We start from the raw sequence: 26,534 nt of genomic DNA on the forward strand, positions 1-26,534 counted from the left end.
GTCAGAGATGTCTCTAGGATTAAGGTATAGTTTATTCTCTATAAGGATTGAGGACCATTTGTGTCTTCTGTTCAAATTGTGTCTAGTACAAAACTGAAAAGGATAAAACTGACGGGGAATATTATCCCATTAGGTTGGTACCAAATTTTCAGTTGTTGAATTTTCCTCGTTCAGGCCCTTTTTTAGAGGAATCAGATGTCCCTGACGTAAATTTGAGCTATACCGTTTTGAGAAATGAAAACTCATATTCTGCCAAGAAGAGGTAGGCAGTGTAGAGATGTTAATAATGTGGCTCGTGTTCTGATGCCACTCTGGTCGAGGACTGCTTTCGTTTCATTGCAGATGGAGGTTTTTTGTATAATGTTTAAAGAGGGGAAATGGAAAGGAGGTCCAGGATGAGGGATATGGAGAATTATGTGCTAGTAGATTTTTCAAGGGACTCCTCTTTTTGTCTCAATAGACAGTTTTTGTCTTCTCTCCCTCTCAAAAGCAGAGCAGGAACTGCTTGTATTTAGTCTCTTAGTTGTTTCTAGATTAAGTAAATTATGGTTTATAGACCCATTGGTGTGAAGTGAATCGTAGGAAAAACAAAGAAACAGTGGGACTAGTTTTAGAGCATCGTGATCTCCATTTGGCTAGCTTTCAGATTTCCCAGCCTTTCCTCACTGCATACTTCACCTTTGCCTGCTTTTTCTGCTTTTTCTTTTTTTAAAAAACACTATTTTACTTCTAAACTGCAGTCTGTAAAAAAAAAAAAAAAAAAAAAAAAAAACAAAACAAAATGGGGGGCATATTACACATATCTAAAAACAAAGAGGAAAAGAAATGAACTCTTGTTAATAACTTCCACTTTGAGTGCTTGGGCTGGTTGCAAGGCTCAGGGGACTAATCTGCTGAATGTGGAAAGATATGGAACCATTTGTCCTGGGAGAAGCACTACATTAAAAAGAAGAAGCAGAAGTCATGGGGGGAGGGGGAGGCTCTGCTGATGAAAGTAGCTGTCAAATTAGCAGGTCTGGAAGTTGTACTGCATATTGTTATGAGCCGCTCAAGTTCACACCAGAGCAACCTGCTCCATCCATCTTTCTCAGTTTACATTTTAATTGGCTTGTAGTTAAGTTTTTTAAACACTGTGAGATTGCTGACATACACTGTAATATCATGTGAATAATTTATGGAGGTTGCTCAAGACAAGCTTTTTCTTTGATTTGAGAATCCAAGGAGAAGGGGGAGAAGAAGGCTTGAGGGGTCTGCGGGAGGGGGGAGGGCAGGACAGAAGAGCAGACACAACCGCTTGTTGTGTGCCGGCTGGTAAATGTTTCTGCGGTGTAGTCAGCAGCGTTTGGGATTTCAGGGAGGTTTGTACAATACAACCTTATTAATAACAATTCTGTCAAGAGAGCACCCAATTAAATTGAATTGGGTTATGACTCCCTCTTGGATTCTTAAAATGTGTGGATATAAAACCTCTTCGATGTGAGTATTGGATAACAAGGGTGGGTGGTGGTGGGTTTTGTTTTTTTTTTTTTTTTTGGTGGTTTTTTTTTTTTTTTTTTTGGTTGGTTTTAATGATTCTTCCTCCTACTGAGAATTCACTTGTTTATAAATGCAGGAGTAGGCATTTTTCCCAAACTCTCTTTCTGTCTTCTGCTCTCACAGTAATCTAAAGAAGGGGGAACTGGAATCAGCGGGCAGTCATTCTAGTTAAGAACTTGACTACTTTTGGGAGTGGTTTGCTGGACGGCTCTGAGTCTAGAATAGCATCTAATTAAGACCTGCGGGAGAGTCCTCTTCCCAAATAGACTTCCAAAATATATAGTTCTTTCTTATTACCAAACAAGTAAATTATGGAAGTAATTTACAAACAAGTAAAATGTGGAAGGCACAAAGAAGAGAATAAAAAATCACCTGCAAGTTCTCCCTCCATTGATAACAGTTGGTACAGGTTTTGTTTATATCCTTCTAGTCTTTTTTCTGTTCAAACGTAGTGAGCGTAATTGGAATCGCATACACTGTTTAGAATTCATCTTTTATTCACTGAACATTACATCCATAAGTACTCTACAGTGTCATTTCTAATGACCGTATAATGTGTACGTATATGTATTTTCTGTGAATATATCATGCTTTATCTTACCTCTCTCCTCCTGTTGAAATGAAGAAGTGTCATTTACAACTTTTAAATCAATTTTAGGCAGGGAAGTGATAAATATATTTTGGTTTAAATCTTGGTGTACATTCTTGGTTACTTCAAGTTCCCAGAAGTATAATTTCTACATTGAAGCAGAGAGAGTCTAAGGGAAAGACCAGTAATGTCTCAAGAACAATTTTGCCTTCAAAACGGGATAAAAAACAGATTTTTTAAATTATTGAATTTAATAATTTCTACCTAAATAAATAGATAATGACAGTCAATCTGAAGTTCTGTGAAATTACTGAGATCTTTTATCCTTGTGGGGTTTCTTAACCACAAAATCTGTTAGGATTAATGTTTTTTCTTTACCAATTGGTATATAACTACCTAAGACTTTATGTAATCATTTGAAATGCTACAAATGTATTGCCTGTCAACTCCAATAAAAAAGAAGGCAGTTAATTAAAGGGATATCTTGCTGTTAAATAAACTTGCAGTCAATTGCTTGTAAGTAACAGTTAGTTTGATGTGTAGTCAAAGGGCAAGAAAATCAGTGATCAGGAAGGACTAACTTTATAAAATAGCAAAAAGAGGAGTCATTATTGGGGTTGAGATGACTGGCCTGTCAACAGGCATGATGTTTCTTCCCTTGTTTGTTTATTATAAATGGAATCTAATGATATCCTTGTTAAGAACATATTCATATAATGAGCTGAAGGTGAAAGACATAAGGCATTCAAGGTCTCCTGTCAGTTTGAGATCTTTTCAGCTTAGGATAACTGAGTCCTTATCCTCATGCAACCCTAGAAGGACACGACTGTCTCCCAAGATCAGGCCTGGCTTCAAGGTCATGTAGTGTGTGCATAACATGTGTGCATGCACACACACTCCATATTGTTACACTCTGCAAACGGGAAACGGCCATCTTTGATCCAGTGGAAAGGCTCCAGCAGCACAGCAGCCCCTGAGAACAGCTGTTCCAAATCCATCCAGCCCACTAGCTCCTCCTACTAGGGGTGCCCTAATGCTCTCTGCACCTTTGTTCAACAATTCCTTGGTAATCTAGAGTGGAACACACTTTCTCTGGACAGTGAGCTTGTAGTCAGAAGCACTTGTCATGCTCCACTCCTTCAGAAAGAGAATCTATTCAAAGATACCACACTAATTTGATACTCCTAAGTGTTGAAATATTTGTGAAACAAAGAATGTATTTATAGTGGAGACCTTTTTCATCTCAAAATCGCATGGATATGAGAGACCAGAGCTATTGGAAGGATGATTGACTTTGTGTTGAAGTTCCATTGAAGGTCACTGGACTTTGGAGTCTCTCTCGGGAGCCAAGACACTTCACATTTTGCCAGTAACCATATTAAAATGTGTGTACCTGGCAAGAGTGAGCGAGTCTCATTTGCCGGTTTTCATTCTTTGTATTGGCTGTTCACTATTTCATCAACAAGAATTTTTTTTAAGTGCCAATTTTGTGCCCAACTGGGCCGTATGGGATGCAAGAGAAGGCATAAGTTATGGTCATTCCCCTCATGGGCCTTCCAATAAAGCAAAGTAAATATGTAATCCACTTACAGCCGGTCAATAGCAATATTTTTATTTGTAATGATCCCACATTTCAATTGAAGAAAGTATTTATTATTCTGGGAAGAAAAACATCGGCTGAATTAATGACAGATTCTGAATGGGCACTGGGCTATATTCAGAATGCAAGTATTTTGCAGTTAGGTTAGGTTGTTGAGGTTTGCCTTCTTTCCTGAGCTCTTATGAATTAGCAAATTCGAAACCGGCTGTTTTCAAATTACATACAATTGGTGCCTACCCTGAGTGTCTGTTTCTCTCCGCCAAGTTTCAACTTGTAACCTATTTTAAAACTTGGTCCTAAACCCCCAAAACCAATGGAATGATAGCAGGCACTACCTTAAATCATAATATTTTCACAAGAACACGTTCAAACTTGAAATAATGACTAGGTTGGAGAAAGAGGGAGGTGAGAAGGGAGGAGGAGACAAGTTTGTGTTTTCTTATTTAAAAAAAAAAAAAGTTGTTTGAATTAATAAGTTGCTCAGATTTCTGCTGCTTTTTTTCCTAGATAGCCACAGAGAGAAAGCTTTGTTCCTAACAAAAGGACACCTCTGCATCAGCTTAAGATATTTGTAGCATGGCACCTGGTGACAGGGTTGGAGTTTAAAAAAAAAAATCTCCCATGTGAACATTTTGCAATTCTCTTTACCCTCCTTCCTTTCGTATCGAGCACATAGCTTGATTCCTATCATCCGAGACAATGGCTTGGCAAACCTTTTCTGTAAAGGGCCAGAGAGAACATACTAGCTTTTGTGACCGCGCAGGTTTCTGCCATACATTCTTTCTTGATTTCTTTTCTCTTTTTCTGTTTTTTTAAACAACACCTTAAAAATGCAGAGACTAACCTTACGGGCTATACAAAAAATGATCGCGGGGTGGATTTGGCCTGCAGCTGTAGTTGGCGGGCTCACGCCCTAGAGAAATATGGGGGGCCATCCTTGCTGAGCACACACACTGGGTATGCCAACATGATTTCCCTTTCTACTACTTGCTACGTTCTCTGCCGGTCACTGGCTGTCTCAGGAGCTGGTCCCTGGAGCCTGGCTCTCCTGTGTGATGTAATGGTGTGAAATGGTGTTTCCAGTGAAGGGCCTGCGGGGGTAAATGCTGTCTCTAATTAACCTGTTCATTTAGTGCCATTATCCTTTATCTCAAATGCAGTTCTGCTGGGGGAGGATAAGGAAAATGCTTAATTAGACTAACTGTTTCACACTGTCTGTGTTTGCATGATGAACTTTAAAAAGCCTGGGAGATGAAGCTGTCAGTCACTAAGTGTCTTTGGGAGCCTCTTGATTTTTAGTATGTAATAATCATGCGCTGTTATTGAGTGTTGTTGAGTGGAACTTCAGGTGATGGTCTTTGTCCACGATTCTGACCCAAGACATCTGGCTAATGTCCACCAACTGGATAATGTCATTGGCAAGTTGTTGTGTCAGGGATGCTTATTTATTTATTTGCTCATTGCCCTAGTTGGAGTACTTTGGATGGACACTTGTTGTTTGTTTTCTGTCTTCCTCACTAGGCATCAAGTACCTTGAGTACAGGGAGTGTGCCTCGTACTTCTCTGAAGCCTGACGTCTGTTGGAATACCATTGCAGTATTTGTTGTTGCTGGGGCAAAAAAATAAAAAACAAAAATTACCATTTTAATGTAGTGATATAAAATATGCCACTTTAACAAGCGTTGTGTACAGTTGAGTGGCATTAAGGACATTGTGCGGCCATCGTCCATCTCCAGAACATTTTTCATTTTCCCAAACTGAAACTCCCATTTCCATTAAACGATGACTCCCCATTCCTTCCTCCCCAGTCCCTTGCAACCACCATTTCTACTTTTTTCCTCTATGAATTTGACTGCTCTGTGTATCTCATGTGAGTGGAATCATATAGGATTTGTCTTTTTGTGACTGGCTCTTTTCACGTAGCATAATGACCTTAAGGTTCGTCTGTGTTTAGCAGGTATCAGAATTTCCCTCCTTTTTAAGGCGAAGTCGTATTCCATTCTGTGTGTGCTACATTTTGTGTATCCATTCATCCTCCAGGGGACCCTGGGGCTGCCTCCTCCTAGCAGGGATTGTGAATAATGCCACCCCACACAGAGCCAAGTCCTGCTTTCAGTTCTTCTGTGTTTATACCCAGACGTGGCCATCACAGTATTTTTGAGACTATTAAAGTGACAACTTTCTTTTAAGCTCTCGATACTTTAAATACTTTTACCAGACTTTTCTGTCATGTATTATAAAAACATTTTATCATAAAGAAATCTGTCACTAGCCCTGATGAACACAAAAGATCATTAAGCACAGACATTTATTCATCCTGTGTAGCAGGCGCTGGGCTCGGCTCTTGGTGTGGGTGAATTCACTGAGGTCCCCAGTATGTTATCTGCATGTTCAGAAGAGGAAACGAGGCTTAGAGGGGTTAAGAAATTCGACTGAGGTCGCACAGCTAGTACGAGACAGACAGGGCTCTGCTTGAGAACCCAAACTTGTGGACACCATGAATCCATTCAGGAGAGTGGATTACACTTCCATGCCTCATCATATTCTCAGCATGGTTGGCGAGAGGCTTATTTTCCACAGCTTAATGTCACTTTTGAATTTTAAAATCAAATTATATAAAATTACATGTAAAATTCTTTGAAAGCTCTAAAGTGCTATACAAATGTAAAGTATCAAGATTAAACCTTTGGAGGACAAATGTTACAAGGTACAATAAATATATGGAGCAAAAACCGTCTAGATTTTAAACTGCGATCTCAGCATTATGCAAACTAACGAGGGCCCACCTTTGTGGTTTTGTTAGAACGTTGTTTCGTGTACCATTTTATTCATATCACTTCTAATCTTGGTAGGACTGGCACTGCCTTTTCTATGGCTGTTATGCATTTCATGACTTTTTTACCCTAAGATTCTGGGAATAAGCCAGATTTCCCACATAACATTTGTTATCCTTGTAGTAACCCTGGACTAGAAACCATGCCTTAAACCATCTTTGCAATTGTGCAGCTAGGTCTTGGATGCCAGATAGCTAACAAACTCTCATATGGAAGAGCTGTGAGAATTAATTTGCACTTGCAGAGGCCAGAAGTGAGGCCACTCCATGTGCCTAGGTTCTAGAGGGGCAGAGTTGAATTCAGAATAAAATGCACAGGGGGCACCTGGGTGGCTCAGTCAGTTAAGTGTCCGACTCCAGTTCAGGTCACACTCTCACATTTTATGGGTTCGAGCCCCGTGTCCAGCTCTGTGCTGACAGCTCGAATAAAATGCACAGCTATACAGAGCCTTGGAAAGTAGTAAATGCCATCAGTGGGGGTATCCACACACAGGCCTGAAAATCCTTTCATAGCAATGAGGTAGAGAGGATTCCTACACTATGCACTTAATTTCTTCACCTTCAGTCTTGGTGTATCATTATGTTTACTTCACATGGCCTGAGACCTTCATTGAAACTGTTAGGTCTTGTATGGTATTGTTTTCCTCAACACAAGACAAGAGCTAAGAGGTTTTGCCCAATTTATCTGTTGTACCACGGGCAAATAACTGTGCTGTGTTAGAGTGGCTTGTGAGTTAAACATATTTAGACTAGATCATGGTTGAAGAGATAATGGGCTCAGCTTCTGAGACTTCAGATTCTCCAGAGTCTAGACAGACTGTGTTCGAAACAGGACTGACACTGATCTCAGAGTGAAGTGGTTCGATAGATTTACATTGACTGTTTGATTTCGTGACTTCTCCTGTGCGGTCTTATTGGAACTGTTCAGCCTCCAGCACTAGAAAACTTACACTGTTTCAGTGTAGCATTGGACTCAAGCAAGGGCTTGGGTATTTGGCACAAATGACAATCTCTCCTCTTTTTCTGATTAATGTGCCTCCAGGATCAACCCAAGTTAATGCAAATAGTGGAATATTTGCTCATATAGAGACCCAAAGTACTTAAAATTCACTGCAGGTAGAATTGTTTGTTTAACCATCAGGAGGACAGACTTCGGTAATTTCAGTTGCTTGTGTTGGTTCTGATTTTGTTTTGGTAGAGATTGAGTGTTGGAGACTTTGCCTGGAAGCCAGCCCCTAGCATTGACGTCTGACACTAACCACAAAAGCAGTCCCCTTTCCGCTGGCAAAGCCAGGCCCACATCCATGGTTGTGATCTCAGGGGAGGGCTCTAGTCCTCAGCTTGGGTTTATGACTGGGAAGCCTGCCTCTTGTAAGGTGGGGAAAAGCAGAGTCACAGTGACCCCACAGCATTTGAGCTTGGGGGAGCTGTCACATCCAGAGGACTCATCAAGATCAGAGATGTGGTCCCGCCTGAACTGGCATCCACGGACTTTGTCAGGGCCAGGTGTCAGAAATGGGTAAATATCAAATTGTATCTGATTAAAAACAGGAGGAAGCAGAGCTCCCCTTACCCTGCTCTGAGGAGCCAAAGTCAGCTGAATGGTGTTTGGGTCCAGATGATTCAAAAACCACAGTCTCCATGACCCAACTGAAGAAATATTCAAAACTAGTCTGAAATATAACAGCCTGTTTTTAAAAATATGCTATCAAACACATTTATCTTTGGCAAAAAATGAATTAAGTATTCTCTCATAATAACCAAATATTCACTAATATAAAAGAATATAGGATAAATACCTCTTACGGTGAGACTGTCAGATTCACGAAATCCCTTTTAAGTAAAAAAATCTGGCAGTGATCCTACATAAATAATGTTTGATCTGGTCCAAGGATCTTACTTGAATTTATGGCCTATTACATGGGGAAAATACTGAAAGAAGAAGAAGAAATAACATTAAGAAAAACATCAGAATTCTATATCCGAAAATGGCTGATTATATAACTATTTTACCAATAAGATAGTGGTAAGATAGAGAAGAGGAATAAGGACAACTCACGTGAGTTTTCAGTAACGCAGTCATGAAAGAATCAAAATCCAGTCAACATGCAAACGTCCTACATGTTGGCAGGAAGACAGGTTACGCTTGCATACATTTATCAAAACTCAACAAACTGTATACTTGAGATCAGTGCCTTCTACTATTGCAGATTATACTTCAGTACAAAAAAGGACAAAGTCAAATCAGCTGATTTATTGAGCAACAATTCCTGAGAAAGTTATAGCATTAAGCAATTTAGGGAGAGAAATTTCTTGGCCTTCAGGAAAGTTACATATTCTTTGTTTTTTTAAGGTTTATTTATTTTGAGAGAGAGAGAGCAAGCCTGAGTGCATGTGCATGGGGGAAGGGGCAGAGAGAGGGGGCAGAAAGAATCCCAAGCAGACTCTGGACTGTCAGCACAAAGCCCGACATGGGGCTCAAACCATGAGATCTCACGAAACTGTGAGATCATGACCTGAGCCTAAATCAAGAGTTGGATGTTCAATCAACTGAGCCACCCAGGGGCCCCTAAACTTGCATATTCCTGCTTAATCAGACACAAATTGGGTTTTTAAATTTTTTTTAATGTTTACTTATTTTTGAGAGAAAGCGTGAATGCATGAGGGGCAGGGAAAGACAAAGACAGAATCTGAAGCAAGCTCCGGGCTCCGTGATGTCAGCACAGAGCCCGACGCGGGGCTCACACTCACCAGCCGTGAGATCGTGACCTGAGCCAAAGTCAGACACTTACCCGACTGAGCCTCCCAGGTGCCTCCACAAATTCTTAATAATAAGAATTAAATAGGGGCGCCTAAGCGGCTCAGTTGGTTAACGTCCAACTTCGGCTCAGGTCATGATCTCACGGCTGGTGAGTGCGAGCCTCGCGTCGGACTCTGTGCTCAGATCTCGGAGCCTGGAACGTGCTTCGGATTCTGTGTCTCCCTCTCTATCTCTGCTCACCTCCATTCACTCACTCACTCTCTCTCTCTCTCTCTCTCTCTCTCTCTCAAAAATAAATAAACATTTTTAAAAATTTTTAAAAATCAACAGTGAATGATGCATTGAATTCTGGATCTCATGGAGCCTTCAAGATTAACATCACTCCTTTTCTAAATATAAAAAAGCTGAAACCCCAAACATTTTAGAAAATTGTCCAAAGAAAATTAGGGACCAAATTTCACCAAGTGGCAAGACGATAATCTTAAAGCTTCTTCTTCTTTCCCCTTTGTCCTGTCAACTTCCTCCTCCTCCCACCTGTTAACTGACCCCAAGGGTCTGTTTTCAGTTCTCTTTGGCTTTCTCTTTATGTTGTACTCTCCTTGACCGATTCATTTCAACGTTAGTAGTTCTTCATTCCATCGGTAAATACCTTTGAGTTCTTACCACATGCCCAGCAATGTTTTGTGAGTGAGCAGTATGGCACTGAACCACAGGCTAAGGCTTTCACTCATAGAGCATATTTTCTACTCATATCCGTGCACATGGAGCCCTGAGAGTGATTTCCCAGACCAGTGTTCTCACCCAATCCAGACTCCATTGCCCCATAGCTTCCCTTGTGAATCACAGCAGTACCTTAAGCTCCACGTAGCTATAATCTCATCTTTGGCTCTTCTTGCTGAACATCTAGGTCAACCAATTTTAATTCCCTAAACTCTAACACATTGTTTTTTTTCTTTTATCTGTTCAGAATCTCCTTGTTTCCTCACTTCTTCCTTGGAATGTTCCAGTAGCTTTCTAATTCATTTGTCTGTCTCCCGTTGTCCTCAGCTCTGATCATATACATCACTGCTTGATTTTTTTTCTCCTAAAACATGTCTCCTATATCAACGGCTTCTCAAATACACACGCACTCACTTACGTGCTCTTTTCTTTGGGTCTTGTTTGCCTTACAAATTAAATGGAAACTCCTCTATCTGGCAGTAAAGACTATTATAAAAGTCTTTAGACTTTCTGGCAGTAAAGACTATTATAAAAGGCTCCCACCTCCCTCAAATCTTATTATGTCTCCACAAATAGGTACCTGCTCGAACGGTAGCCACGGTGCATTCTTGGCCGCTGCCTTTAACATGTCCCCCATTTTCTGTCCCTCTGTGGTTGCTCTCTCTGTTTCTCACCTGGACGCACTGTGCACTACCATCCCTACCCAGAACTCATCAGCCTCCGTTCCGCTCACACCACCTTTTCTAAGGGACCTTTCTGTCTGAACACCATGATTCTTCCCTCCTCTGAAAACACTAATGTCTCGCTGCACTGCATTATGGTTGTTCTCGTACATTTTTATTAAAATAACCTGACGTATTTTCATAAAATGACACATCCTTATTTGAAAAAAATTAAAATGTACAGAAGAGTAATGAAAGTAAAAACCACTTGAAATCTCTTCGCCCGAAGATACCAATTCTCAAGCATCCCTCCAGACCTCTGTGTGTGTGTGTGTGTGTGTGTGTGTGTGTGTGTGTGTGTGAGCGTACACAAACATTTATGAAGTCTATACATTTGTCCCTAAATGAGATCCAATTCTACCTGCTTTTTTTCCTGTTGATACATTCTGGTGCTTTTGAAACGTTCCTCACTAGAGAACCAAACTATAATTTTCAGCGGCTGCATGATCCTTCATCGTTCGGCTTAACCGGAATCTAACCGCTGCTTGTTTTGTCTGGGAGCTGGCCTTCCTCCCTCCATCGGCAGGTGCGAGGAGGTGGTTCTCCTGTGTGCTAGCTCATGTGCTCAGCACAGCCATATAAAATACAAGCGAGCAGTCTGTCGTGGGCCTCGACGAGAACTGTTGTGACCGTCCACTCCGTGCGGTTCAGGACCTGACAAAACCGTTTGGAGATCTTGAAAGAGGTTAGAGAGGACTGACCTAAAATCCCAAGTAAGATTGTAGCCTTTGTAAAAAACGTGTTAACTGCTTTGAACAGCGCTGTCCTTCCACCGCCCGCGAGAAAGCCATTCATTGTTCCTCATTACATAATCTGCAGAGACCTTCCCCACCCAGAGAGGAGCATGTCCCGTTCCCCTCTTCCCAGCCGCTGAAAGCAGAGTCTGTCCTGTGCCTCCGAGGGTTTCTTCACAGTGCAGGCCTCATGCTATCCCTAATTAGCCGGAGCACTCCCAGCCGGAAGCCCCGGTGCCCGCCTTGACAAAAGTCTGCTTTTTCCAGGGGAAAAGGCAAAGCCCGCCTCTCTGTCTAGGGGCACCTCCGGGAGACCAGCAGAAGCAGGGTGGTGGGGAGCTCTCCCATCAGTCAGTGCGGGGGACCTGCTGCATACTCTAGTGACCTGCGGTGTGCTGCCTCCCCCCCCCCCCCACCCGCAAAGAGGGGTCCATCAGACTATGCCTTTGTCCTCCACCGGCACACCTAAGCACCACGAGACAGGCCCCTTCTGCGTGATCCTGAGCGTTCAGTCCCGTCCCTTCCCCGTTTTGGGCTTCAGCGACCGATCTGCCTGCCATCCCACAGCCAACCTCCAGCCACTTGTGTTAATGATGTATGCGATTAGCAGCCTATGGTAGTTCATTAGAGAAGGAAAAAAAGGAAAGAAAGAAAAACCGTGAGATCGTTTGCCTGTCACTGTGAAGTGAAGCTTGACGGGAACATCCTCACTGTCCCTCCCCATCGCCCCTCCTGCCGTGTGTCTGTGATCTTCTGTGCGCATGCGCTCACGGTTGCCTGTGTTCCGTGGCTCTGCCATTTGCTCAGTGGGGGGACATTTCCTTAGCCGAGCAATGCACTGCTCTGCCTGAGGGATTGAGAACATATTGCTTGGCAGGTGGGCCTGCTCAGACGCACTGACTGTTGTTTCAGCACTGACAGGGAACATACATCATGCAGGCCCATTATGCCAGCATAAATCCATGGTAACCTGTTCAGAGGGCTGCAACCAGCAAACAAAGTGTCTGGGCCTTAATAGGTGATATTTTTGAAACATATAATTGGGATCTGAGAAGTAATTCTGGATGACAGGCCACTCCTTCTGCCATCTTAACAGAAGCTGGGCCTACAGCAAAATACCACTCCTGTCGTACCGCAGAACGACGACGATTGCCATTCTAGCTCAGCTCCAGGCAGCTGTGCACGGGGCCGACTGTGCCAAGAGACTGTCTGTGGAGGGAAAAGAGCCTTCAGCTTTGAGGTCTTTCCTTTATGCCTTGGTGCTCACCGCTGGCAAAAACCTGCTCCTGGGGCCGTCACTGGAGAATGTCAGAGGCGCTCTCCTTCGCCTACTAATATGAGCTTGAGAGGGACCTAGAGCTTGCTTGTGGTGTTGGCTAGTGGACACATAGGCCTCTGAGTAGAGACCCCTGGCTGTTCTCATGAAGAGAAGCTCTTCATTTCCACGGTGGGCTGCAGGGGAAGAGTGAGGTATCAGTCAGGTCCTGGGCAGAGCACACAGGGTCCGGATATCACAGCCTGGGTCCTTCCCCACAGGAAAGGTGGATGTGCGGCTCCACAGATAGGCGGCGGGAGAGATTGGCACAGCCCTGGTTACAGTCGACACCATTTCCTGAGTTCCAGAGACCCGGCAGGAGGAAGCGTTTGGTTCAGGTTGTCATAAAGCCAGTCTTCTTTCGGAGCGGTGTGCGTTTTCCTCCCGACGTGCAGCCTGTGTCCCCGCACTCTCCTTGTGCAGACCGCTCGCAAGACTGACGCCCCTGCACTTACGCACCAGCCACTTTCCACTTCCCCCCCCTGCGCTGTGTTCTCGAGGACAGGTGTCATGCCTTATCTGGGCTTCGCAGAGTGCTGGTTTCCTGGTAAATGCAGAAGGAATGAAGAAAGGAAGATGCTCGTTCGTTGTTGACTTTTCTTTTATCTTCTTGATTTCCAAGAAACCACAACTCTGGCCTTTGAGTATGGCTTGCCAATTAAATTAAAACTGGGTGGCAATATTGTATTATTTCGTTTTCATTTCTGCCAGACAACCCAGCCAGTATTAGCACAGCCTGGTCTGCATGCCAGAGGATCTGCATTCTGTCTTGCCACAGAATTAATTTCCTTAAAGCAAACTAGAAGATGTCCTCAGGGGATCGAGGACCTTCGAAACTGTAAAGACCGAGGGGGAGACGGTTAGGAATATGAGCAGTAGCAGTCAGTGTTTAGAAAAGTTGCCTGAGAGCCTGGCATACCATGGTGACCATCAGAGACATGGGCTCATCACACCCTACAGTGGCCCAGCCACCATTCTGCTGGTTACGCTGTTTGCTCATGCTTCTACTCAACAGTGTGGTTGGTGATGACACAGCAGTTTGCCAACATAGAAAGTTTCACGCAAATACAGACTCGGGTGCGTGCCCTGTCTCCAGACACCGTAGGTTAGGAGACCTTTCGTGGGGCCTGGGCATTTGTACTTTTGAAATGTTCTCCACACGGTTTGGATGCAATCAGTCCGTGGACTTTGGTTAGGGGAGCACTGATTAGGAACACAATACTTGAGAAGCTGAGCATTTCCTTCGGTCTTAACTACTGCCTGGGACAAATACTGGTACATCCTTCCCGGAGCATTTTCCTGAAATAAGTCATGATGTCTTAGCTGCTTTGAGGGGCCCTGAGAGCTCCTTGCAAGAAAGAAAACCAAGAGGGTTTTCGGGATGTAAGGAAAACATCATTTAGTATGTTTCCATATCTATTGACAGGTCTGCCTCTGAAATAATATTTTGTTTTTAAATGACTTAATTTGTTTTAAATAGAAAGGCTTTATCAAGATACAATCGCATAAAGCTCACCCTTTTAACGTCTACAGTTCACTGATTGTTAGTATATTCGCAGACATTTAGTATCTCACACAACCAACACCACTGTCTAATTCCAGAACGTTTTCATCACACCGAGAAGAAACCCCATACCCATGCCTTCCTGCCTCCAGCCCCTGGCAACCACTCATGTACTTTCAATCTGTATGGATTTGCCTTTTCCAGATGTTTAATCTCTGAAATATCATATGCTGACTGGACATGAATTCAGTTATGTTTTTAAATATCTCTAAAGAAAAATTTTCCAACTTCCAACGAGGGTTCCTGGGTCTGACATGTTACATGTTGAGAAAGATTTCACTTGTGTCTTTTACTGACTTCAATTGCATTAGCTTCTATAATAACTCCTATTCCCTTCTTTATTTTGTCTCTCTCTTATCATTTCACCAACCCTCAAATTCTTTATAGATGCAAACATCATTATCAAGTCCCTTCCAACTTATCTGTAGGATGACTGATCTCAATATTCCTAGGCCCCTCCTCAGATTTGACCAGTGTTTCCATTTCCTCCTCCCATTCACCTAAATAAGGAAGTATCCACTCCTTTCTCTAAGGTGGGCACCTCCATTTGTGTGCCCTCTTCCATTTCCTCCCTCCTCCTCCAGAACCTGGCTTTTGACTCTCTTCATTTCCGTTCTTCAACTTCCAGAAAGACTCAAGAGTTCATGCTTTGAAAAAATTGCTTGGCTCCTGCTGCCCCTTGAGGTACCATTCTATTCTCATTTCCTTCACTGTCAAGTCTTTTGGAAGCACAGTTTGTTCTCGTGGTTGGTACTTCTTTTCCCACCCACTCCCACCTAACTTCTTCTTGCACTCGTGAGTCTACCTTTATTAGTTTGCTGAAATTTCTCTTTGTGGTTCATGGCGTCATCGTATTTGCCAAGCCTGGTAACTTCCCCGGTCCCTTTCCCCATGACCTTTAGGTCACACAGAACCCTGTTGGCCATCCCTCCATCTTGAAACCCTCTTTTTCTTTTGGTTTCCGTGATACTCCACGTTCTCCTTCTGCCTTGGGCTCCATTGCTCCATGCCTTCCTAAATATGGATGCCCCCTCTTTTATCTGTCTCTTTATTTTCTCTCTTTCCAGTCTCATAACACCATCTGGCTCCTAACTATGTGGATAACTTCCAAAACTATCTTCACCACTTGGATGTCCTGCCAGCTTCATAGACTCATTGCTCAAAACAGAACTCACACCCTGGCAGGCTCTCGTGCTTTCCCTAATTCTGGCCATAGAGTGACCCAGGGTTGGAAATTTGACTTAGTTCTTTCTTTCGACTCCTTGGTTTCCATGGCTGACAGCCGTCGTGTATGTAACGCCCTTTTGTTCTGTCTGGGCTGTGCTTCTTCATCGGTTGTCCTACTGCTTCATGCCATTGTCCAAAGCCAGGCCTTTGTCTCTCGGACCTGGACTGTCACCAGGCCCCATTCCGACTCTGCTCATTCCGTCTTACGCATGGCTGCCAGACATCAGTCCTCCTTCCAAATGAATGTGAGTATGCCATTTCCTTAGGCAGCCTTCCAGGTTCCTTAACCCTACTGAATACATCCTGTACTCCTTCACCTAACTTGTAAGGCCTTCTACAACCTGAACCTTGTCTTCCCTTCAGACCCATTCTGTACTCTTCCTCCCTCCCTGTGTTCTAGCCCAAGCAAAACCCTGGTCATCTTTGTCTTCCGCCTCTATAATCTGTTATTCCAGACCCCTGCTTATCCTGTGCCTTTCATCCAAAATGATATCCTTTTTTTCTGCCAGCATGATCTTGTGTGTTGAAATTCTCAGATCCTTCAAATCCCTTCTCCTCCGTGAAGTCTTAGAATAGGATTTCTCTCTCTTTTGGATTTCCAGAATTGTGTGTGTTGGGGGAGGGGGAAGGACTTGTGGCTCTTTGTCTCATATTTCAATTATTTATGTGCCTGTCTTATCCGCTCCCCCAAAGGTAGAAGTCCTGCCTTTTCGTTGTTATAACTCCTGTACCAGCTGGTAGAGTGTTTTAAATATAGAGTATTATGGATAAGTATTTCTTGAGTGAATGAAACTTTTAGCCTCTGTAACATATAGAAGAAGTAAAAAGCTAAACTTGTTCACGACAGTCTTCGTGTCAGTGTCAGGAGAGTTCTCTGTCATTTTGGCCTGTTATTATTTTCAGTCAATCCAAGCACAAGGCTTGGATGAAGGAAACGAGAGAATTGTAGCAAACCTGCCAGCATCTTCATTGACTTGTCTTGTATCTGCATAATGTTTTATACCATTTGAAAGGACTTTTGCATTTTACCTGATCCTCTATATAGCCATGTAAGGTTACAGAAGGCTGGCGATTCTCACATTCATCAGCTCATAAATGAGGGAAATGTGGTCTGGTGAGTTTTAATGACTTAACCAATGTTAGCTTATTAGACAGTGGCAGAGCCTGGACAAAGGGACACGTTGGCTGTCTTTATTCAAAGAGCTATCGCGTGAAAGAACTACATCTTGGGGTTTTTTTTTTTTTTAATTATTATTATTCTTTATTTCCTCAGAGGATAGAAAATGTACAGGTGATTCAAGCTAAATTAAGGAAAAACATTGTTTATCAGATCCACTCCAAGGTGGTATTTACTACTTTCATCGTTCAGGTGGAGCTCAGGTAGGGCAACCTGGCCAACCAGGTGTAGGACATTCTGTTGAAATGAGCCACTCAAAAGGTGCAAGACGACCAAGGTCCCTTCTGAGTCTGCAGTTCTGTGATTCCTTTTTAGGTTGGGACCGTGGTACTCTACTCAATAATCCAAGTTTCGATTTCTGTCTTTCTTTAAAACGTAACCTGAAGCAGATATAGCTCAGGTGTGAGATGACGTACTGTCCGGGTCTTAAACCTTTCGCAGAATGCAGACCTCACCTTCTCCTAGCCATTCTCTCAGTGGACCGCCTGCAGGTGGAAATATAAAAGAACATATTTTCACCCGGTCCTTCAGTGCCTACAGTTGCCAACCCAGGGGGAAAAAAATGAAATATGCAGAAAATTTCACAGATGCCATCATCACATGTAGCTGGCCCAGTCTGGCAACTCCAGGCACCTGTCTGGTGTTACGGACATGGCGAGCAAGCCCAACGATCTCTCAGAATGGCATGTTCTGTTGGAAGGACGTTGGTGACTCTAATGAGCTCCAAACTTTTCCTTGAAATGGGAAGTTGCCTAAAAAGGCAACTACTGCGACACAGCCAAATGGAAATCATGATATTTCACTGAACTCAGAACCAGATCTGCCTTTTTTTTTTCTTTATAGAAACATTTTGTGTGCCATGTGCCTTGGGAGCCAAAAAGAAATCATACGTTGGCTCCCTGTTCCACTTTGCTAAGCTCAGATACTGTAAATACCCTCCTCTCTCTCATAACATTAAATTTTTCATGAATTCATCATAAAGGAGCCACTTTGTAGGTTTGGCTGGTACCAGCGAAAGACTTCATTTTCTATTTCACAGTAACTTTTCAGTGCAAAAAAATTATGGGTGCAATGTTGAAAGACTAGAATTATTCATCAAGTCTTCACTGCCTGAAAATGAAGGGAATTTTTCTGAAACCTATCTGGGAGAATGCAGACACAGACATGCATATTTTAGATGGTGCTACATCTCAGCCATAGCCACCTAATCTTTCTCGAGGGAATTAGGGCTAAAAGAGGACACGCGCTTTCTCGTTGCTTTATGGATTCATTCAAGAGTCCACACAGCCCACAAATTTTCCCCTTACCTTCCAGGGTTCCTATAACTCACTAGCACACTGAAGAGTAGAATATTTCATTGTATCGATGGAAATACCAGTAGCTTTAGAGTTGGATGCAAAAGGTGTACTTCAAGACACAGCATGATAAAAAGCAACGCTATATCAGAATCCCCGGGAAGGCTTGTTAAAACTCATGCTAGGCCCCACCCCAAGAGTTTCTGATTCAGTGGATCTGGGTTGGGGCCCAAGAATTTGCTTTTGTTTTTGGACACGTTTCCAGATGTTGGTGTTGCTGGCCTTAGGACTACACTTTAAGAAACACTCGTATATTGAAAAGAACATCAGATCTAGAAGTTTGGAAACCTTGGCTCTAGTCCTAGCTCTGTTTTCTCTCAAACATGAGGCTTTGGCTAAGTCTCTGGGCCTCAGTTTCCTCATCTGTAAAGGAAGAGTTGTGACTGCTGCTCTAAGTGACCTACTGTTGCTTTGAGAATAAAATCTGACAATCTGTGAGAAAACAGCACTTCTGGAGGGACTTGTGTTATAATTCCCAAAGTGGAAGATGCTTTAAGATGCAGGCATTCTGTCCAGCATGGACACATGAGCCATAATTCTGCTGCTGTGCCAAGGAGGGGCCCACAAAGAAGAGATGTGAAGCTGGAAAGATTCAGGGAACCCCTCCCACCTCTAACCTATCTTGAAAAAGCCACAGCTTTTTTCGTGTTCTGTACCGTGTCGCCAGGCTGTATTGGAACCATGTCTCTCAAACTTCTCCGTGACTCAGAACTCCTTAGGACACTTGTAAATGTACAAAGGCCAGGCCCTGTCCTCTTTGAAGGAGACTGGGCCTCCAGGTGATTCCCGTATACTCCAGAATTTGAGAACCACTATACCTTTGCTAGTAGCTCTAAAATCATACTCTACACACTGGTTCTCAACCTTGTCTGGAATCACCCAAGCCACCCTTAAGTCCCATATGCATGGACCACGAATGACCAAACTGGGAGGGGTAGGGTCTAAGTATCAATCGCACCTCACAAGCTCCCCAGTTACTGAAATTTGCAGCCAAGGCTGAGAACCACTGATGTAGAAAGAGTCCTCTGTCATCATATCAGCACCCATGATGTTTGTATTTGCTTGTCTCTTTCCCACATCATACGATAAGAATATTGAGGGCAGCTCCGTGTGCCCAGAATCCGACCCGAGTGCCTCACACTGCTTTGGATGTTCCAGGCATGCTGGTGTTAATTTGGAATGAATGAACCGCTCCGTTACGTTCAGATGACGTGCCAACAATCTGTAGAACCTAGTCAGCCCCAACTATGAGTTACTCTTTCGAGTGACGTGAGTCAGAGAAACCTGCCTTTGCAGATCTTTGAGAGTGCCGAGGAAGGAAACAAATGAGTACGTTCTGAACACCTGCCGTGTGCCCACCATTTCCATGTCTTCTCCCTCTACAACAGACATGAATTGTCCCTGTTTTCTTCTGAGGGGAGAAATGGTAGCAGCAGATTGCCCAAGGCAGGAAGCAGGAGAGGGCCTGTTGGTCTCCAGAGTCCAGGCTCCTTTCTGGTTCTTCTCTTCCCACCTCTTGGATCTTCTCCTGCCCTCACCCCCATCCCCCTTCCCTCCCTGGCCTGCTCCTGCGGGACCCCCAGGGGATACCTCTTCCCTCCGAACCACGTAGGATCCTGCTCAGAACTTCCCGACTTCTCCGGTGAGCCTTCCTCTGGGAAATTCTCACTGACCCAGGACTTGATGAATTGCCTGACCGTCTTCCAAACTGGTCAGGTGCCCCCCCCCCCCCCCGGCATGCTGTGAGCCGTGGTATAAAGCGTATCCCCTTAGCTTTGTAACTGTTTACTTAATTCTTCCTCCGGTAGACAGGAGGCTCCTTGAGGGCACAACATGTTTCTTGCTCATCTTTGTATTCCCTCAGCCTGGAGTATTTCCAAGCCCGTTGGAGGCACTCAAGAAGTTTTTTTAAAGAGTGAGTGACAGCAGAAACTCATCCGTGAGCAAAGTTCTCCTGAAACATTTCAGTATGTGTGCATGTGTTATGCTTGAGAATATTTTAGAAACATTTTCCAGATTTAATTGAGGCTTCTGGGAAGCCTTGCTGTGTTCTTCCTTGCAAAAAATAGAAGGTCATTACCAGGAAGTCTCAGTGTACCATATTTATCTGGTGAGTTTTGAAAATACTGAGTAATGGGACTAATGACTCAACGTAGTATTTTCCAAACTGTGAGGTAATCTTTGGACTTTGCAAGATTATTATATTAAGTGTACTTCTTAGTCTGTCAGTAAAAAATAAAAAGCCTGTATTTTCACATTAGAATTCAAAGAACATCTGCTGCGTATTGTAAATAACATATTTTGAAAACCAACTGATGCATACTCAGCCTGCCTCCGCCTGCTAACTATAGCAGGTCCTTAAGATAAGATTCAGTGTGCCATTGGTACGGCTCTTGTGTTGACATCCCACCATCTTCCATAAATCTCCAGAAGCCATTGGCCCCCTCAACACACTCGGCAGTGTGGGGTTTTCAGTTTCCTGTTCCCTAGTGGGATTAGAAAAGGGTCTGTATTCCTGGAGAATCGGAAGCCCTGGAGAAGGTGTTTCTTCTCAAGGAGATGAGCTTCGGTTTTCTCCGGGGGGCCTTCCTTACTTACCCCTGAGGATGTGAGACCTCAGAGAGCCCCCAGGTGCTTGCTGCAAGCGGTCACGCCTGACAGGAGGGATGGTGTTGACTTCCAGGCCTGCCGGTAGGGGGTACGGGAGTGGGCCCCAAGAGGCCGGAGCTCTTTGTCTGGGGCTCTGGGCTCCCGGCTCCTCCGTCTGGGGCGCGCATCGGCACAGCAGCCCCGTGCGCGTCCTCCAGCCCGAATCTCACCTCCTCGTGGGACTGAAAACCTCACTCAGCTTTTCCCCCCATTCCTTCTCAGTTTGTCTTGTTAGCAGTCTTTCTTCGCAAGTAAGCACCATATGTCTTCCTTGGGAACTTGTTTTCAGGAGATTCCCCGGCGCGTGTGTGCTGGCTCGGAAGAGAGGAAGAGGGTGTTGGGCTCGCCAGCAGTACTCACCAGAGCGCCAGATTTCACAGAGGGCCCTCCGCGCCCATCTGCCTCTCGGGCTGGTTTGTTCGGAAGCGGGAACACAATATTTCACTGGAGCTTGCCGGGGTCACAGAAGACAGCCCAGCTGATGAGCAGGGTTTCTGAGCCCGCGTGCCCTCCTTCTCGTGGCCCCCCGTTAGCCCTGGGAGGTCATCACACGAGCACCTTTCCATTGACACCGGTCTCTGTGGTCGTGGAGAGGGTAGCACAGGTTGGTCATGAACGAGGGACTCTTATGCTCTTCCTCCGCTTCCTCCTCCTAACTGGTCGCTGGTGCCAAAGCATGCAACTAATACTGTTCTGCTTTGGAAATAATTTGGTTTCTGTAACGTGGGGTCCACCGCCTGACTTCTGCGCTGAATACCTGTCTCCTTTCAAAGCCCGCCGTTGAGCATCCAAGTTGTCTTTTTTCCTCTTCCCTTTCTCCCTCGTTCTTGTGCCCCGGCTGTCTTTTATCAAAACAGACAGACGGTTAGCACTGACTCCTCATGGCAAGCAGCAGCTTGGCGTGTTTTCTGCATTCACCTTGACATCTTTTCGGCAAAGAAAAAACAAGGGCTGAGAACCCATTCTATTCCTTTTGGCTTCCACGGGAGTTACTTCTTTTAAAGCTGCCTCACGAACAGCCCTGCGGGTGGTTATTGCTTGATACCTGTCTCCCTGGAGGTTTTACCATTTGCTTTGAAAAGGAGGGCTGTTTTCTATTCCCTCGAGAACTCCCCTTACATGGGTGTCTGTGTGCACGCGCGCGCGCGTGTGTGTATGTTCCATGTGCTGTCAATTAATAATGAAAAAGTAAGACCACACCTCTTCACTGTCGTTCTTCCCTAAGAATCAGTGTCCATGCCGTTTCTTCTTTTGAGTTTTCCATGTGCCAGAGGGCTGTGCATGGTTTCATGGCATTCTAACAGCAGCCTTTTGAAGAAGTGCCCCCGTCCCAGATGGGGAGACTGACGAATGACAGGTTATGTACCTTGGTGGAGCCAAGACTGGAGTCCACGCGTTTGGACTTGAATGCCCAGGCTGTTCACAAATAAACTAAACTGTTCCTGGGTCTCATACGTGATGTCGGTCATTTGAATTTTGCCGACCATAGTCCTGTATACTCTGTCTTTGACCTTGGGAGGATTTGATCTCAGCAGAAAGGAGGTGGGTGGGATAAGCTGTGTTCTCAGGTTCTTAGGGAAAAGACACACTCCCACCAATATCTGTGGCCCATTAGACCAGAGATTCCCAGTGGCATGGAGGAAACTGACCCGTGTGGGGGGGAAGGTATGGCAAGGACCACAGGAGAGAGAGTGGATATCTAGTTCTGATGCAGTTGATGCTGACAAAGGAGTTACGATAATCACAAGATAATCACTGTTCCAAAACCTCACGTTGTTGCCCTCATTATAATAGCTTCCAGTGGTTGAACATATGTACTACATACTGGGCATTGATTGGACGCTTTATGTATGCTTTCATGTAGTCCTCCCCCATAACCCTATATAAAATAGGATTATCTCATTTTACAGAGACGAGTAGGTTCAGAGTGGTTTTCCTAGCCCAAATTCACTCCGGTCTTAAATGAAAATATAAAAGCTGAGATCATCCGAAAGCTTGTGTATTGTCAAAGCCTGTGCTCCATTCCTTCCTTCTTGCCAGCTTCTCTACCCATTTTGAGAACTAATCAGAATCATTATCATCATTAGGAGGTTATCTTACTAGTAAAGGAAAGAAACAGATGGATCTTACGTTTGTGGACCAGAGTGTGAGACTGAGCTGAGTATGTAAAGATTTGCTCCCCTGATCTCATGGACGCGCTTACAGCTTATAGTGGTCCCAACAGCCAGCTGCCACGTCCTTAACAGAGGTGGAATTTCAGTTAACAGCTTTGTAATTGAGGAATGTTTCCAGAATCATCAGTGTTTGGCAGCTTTGTAGATGAACATAGATTATAGGTTTAAGGAGTCTTCTGAGTTCAGAGTAGCTGGGAATGTATACCCCACTCTACCCTTTGACTAGCCATTTGGACCCGGGAACCTCACTCAGTTCTCTTCAACTTCAATGGTTTTAATCTGTACATCATATTAGAAAATTCCAAGGTTTGTTTTAGCTCTAAATGATGACTGTTTGCTTTCAGGAGTATTTATGTTACACAAATGGGAGGAGCCCTCTGACCCACTGAAGTATGTATACTTAGGTAATTGAGAAAGCCATTTGTATGCTGTCGACATTTGATTTGTTATTTCTTATTTATTTATTTTTAAATGTTTGTTTATATGTTTTGGGGGAGAGAGAGAGAGTGAGTGTGAGCAGGGTAGGGGCAGAGAGAGAGAGGGAGAGAGAAAATCCCAAAAGGCTCCATGCTTAGCATGGATTGATTTCACAACCACGAGATCATGACCTGAACTGATATTGACTTGGACACTTACCCAACTGGGCCACCCAGGCGACCCAACATTTGATTTTTTAAAGACAGCTTTCTTGTGGTGTAACCAACATGCAATAAACTGCACATATTTGAAGTGCACAGTTTGGTAAGTTTTGACATATCCACCCGTGATACCATCACTGCAATCAAAATAATGAGCCTATATGTCACCCCAAAGTTTCCTTGTGCCACTTTGTGGTCCCTTCCTCCTGCTTCATGCCCATCCCTCCCCGCCAAAACCACTGATGTGCATTTATTGTCCCTGCAGATTACTTTATTTGCTTAGAGAATTCTAGAACTGTAATCATCTAGTATGGTTTTTTTTTTGTCTTCTTTCATTCTGCATAATGAGAGATTTATCCACGTTGTTGCATCTACTAGCCCATAAATAAAGTATTTTTCCATTTATTTAGGTTTTCTTTAATTTCTCTTAGCAACACTTTATATTTTTCAGTGAACAGGTCTTTCACATCTTTTGTCAGAATTATCTCTAGATATTTCATATTTTCTGGTGCTATTGTAAATGATAAAATTTTCAAGTTTCAATTCAGTTTCTGATTGTTGCTATTATAATTGATTAGTACAATTGATTTTGTATATTGATTTGCAATTATGTATAACAATTACGATATAATGTGTAATTGTATATTCTGCAGTTATGCTAAATTCATTTTTACTAGTTCTAGTAGCTGTTGTATGGATTCCATTTGATTTTTCTACAAAGATGGTTATTATATCTACAAATACAGACACTTTGCCTCTTTCTTTCTGATCTGGATGCCGTTCTTCCTTTTGCTGGCTGATTGTACTGTTACAGCCTGCGAAACAGTGTTGAATAGAAGTGAGTGGCCATTCCTGTCTTGTTCCCAATCTTAGGCTAAAAGCATCCCGTCTTTCACCATGAGTATTTTGCTAGCTTTAGGCTTTTCAGAGACGATCATACACTTCTTTGGTTTGTTAAATTGTGGTAATTACATTGGTTTTCAATTGTAGGCCATTCTATACAGATGGCCAAGGCCTTTTGTTTGCTTATAGGTTTGTTTATTGGAGTTCTCCGTCTCTCTTGCATGATTCACCTCCCCAGCACCCCCTTTGCAGTCTCCCATTTCAGTCAAGTAGAGGGAGACCTGAGACATTTGTGAAGTGTGGAGTCCTTCCAGCTTTAAGGGCTTATTTTCTCTTACCAACCCTTCACAGTTGTTTTGCCCACCGTAACTGCTGAGTGAATAGCAGTCCGTCTTTAAGTCTTCTGCCTTTAGTGGGTGTTTCTCAAACATTCTTCTTGGGTTTTGGAGAAGCACCAATTTTCTTTCCATATTCCTGTTTCATCAGTGCAGATAGTAGCTAATTAAACTATAGAATTGCAGTACCCAGCAAAACTAACACACACAGACTTGGGATCGACAGCAGCTGAGTGTTGGTAAGCATACGGCCCAGCTGTAGTGGGCAGACTAGATATTTGCCAATCAGAGATGAAGACTCAGTATGTTGTGGTGCATTCCAGAAGCTATAGGAGAGCATAAAGGGAAGAATTGGTTCCTCCAGGGAATAAGCCAAATGGAAGTTGATTAAAAGAGAGCTTCTAGAATCCTCTTTTATTCCTAGAAACAGCATTCCTAACCTTCAGCATCCAGTGGGAAAAATGAGCTTTTGGCCGCAAGACCTACCATGTGAGGAACCCACCACGGATTCATCTTCACAGTTGGGGAACAACCGTGACAAAGGGTGGATCCTTGCATCATCTTTAAACAATGAGAGCTAATACGATATAGTTGAAAGGGCCCTGTATTTAGACTCTGATGAGCCTGGGTTTGAATACCAGCAGCTCTCTCTCTGTGTTGTCAGACAACCTTGGGTAAGTTAGTACCGCCTCGGGTCATCTTGAGGAATAAGTGATTGAACGTGTATGAGGCTGTCACGAAGTATAGGTGTCCTGTGTGGTTTGGATCCTCACCACCAAGGATGGTGCATTATACCCAATCATGTGATCCTTCTGCCCCCAAAGGCCCTCAACTCCAGCCTATCACAGGGTTTGATGGAGGACAGAACATCTAAGGCACAGGAGACAGCAAGGACACACGCATGGAAAGGTAGGAGCCGTGAGGATTCAGCAGAGGGTTCATACTGAGGTAGAGTAGGAGGAGAGGCTGGAAAGTAGACCAGTGAATGACCATGCCAAGAATCACGCAGACTGTGGCACATTGGTAGGCAGTGGGAGCCACTGAAACTTTTTTTTTTTCTTGAAGGGAGCACCATGGTGAGAGAGATGTGCCAGAGATCCTCAGGCCTCAGCTGCATCAGAATCACCTGGGAGCTTGTTAAAAAATACATATACCTTGGGCCCCGCCCAGACCTGCTCAATCCTAATCTATAGGTTGGGGTCAAGACATCTGTATTTTTAACAAGCTCCCCAGGTGATTCTAATGCACGCCAAAGTTTAGAAACCACTGCTTTAGAAGGTTAATCTGGCAGCACTGTGCAAGATGGATTGGAGCTGAGAGAGCCTGGAGGTTCAGAGACCTGCTCGCAAGCAATTGCAACAACAATCCCGGCAGGAGATAATGAGGTTGGGGGCTGTGGGAATGGAAAGGAAGAATCCGATATGGGAGGTATTTTTGAGAGGCAGTCAGCAAGGACTGGGTAACCAATTTGATGAGGAATGTGAGAGAGAAATGGGACTTAACAGATACCACCAAAGTTTAGAGAAGCAGCTCTCCAAGGTGTGAGGGGAAAGGTAACGGAATCCCCTTGGGGACCTTATTCAGATGACACACACCTGCTCTCCCCCTTCTGTCCTCACCTCTCACACCTCCCTCCCTCCCACCAGCCCCCTCAGGCACAGGCGGGGAGGGAGCAAACCGGTACCTCCTGGGGAGGCACGCATGTGTAGTTTGAGGGAAGAAATCTCCAGGCGGTCTCTCTACTTGTGTCTCTGTGTCTGTG

General features: G+C 43.9%; 1 protein-coding gene and 1 long non-coding RNA gene across 8 annotated transcripts in view; one reads left to right on the forward strand and one right to left on the reverse strand.

Moving 5' to 3' along the window:
• Window positions 1-26,534, forward strand: part of AUTS2 (activator of transcription and developmental regulator AUTS2) — a 1,121,759-nt gene that overhangs the window by 731,218 nt on the left and 364,007 nt on the right. The window lies entirely within an intron of this gene.
• On the reverse strand, window positions 1,536-8,972 carry LOC123589406. Its single transcript, XR_006708309.1, has 3 exons — window positions 8,618-8,972; window positions 8,358-8,490; window positions 1,536-5,334 (listed from the first exon to the last, which is right to left on the reverse strand). It is a non-coding gene; the product is annotated as an uncharacterized LOC123589406 (long non-coding RNA).

This window comes from Leopardus geoffroyi, chromosome E3 (assembly GCF_018350155.1).
Source record: "Leopardus geoffroyi isolate Oge1 chromosome E3, O.geoffroyi_Oge1_pat1.0, whole genome shotgun sequence".
Lineage (NCBI taxonomy): Eukaryota > Metazoa > Chordata > Mammalia > Carnivora > Felidae > Leopardus > Leopardus geoffroyi.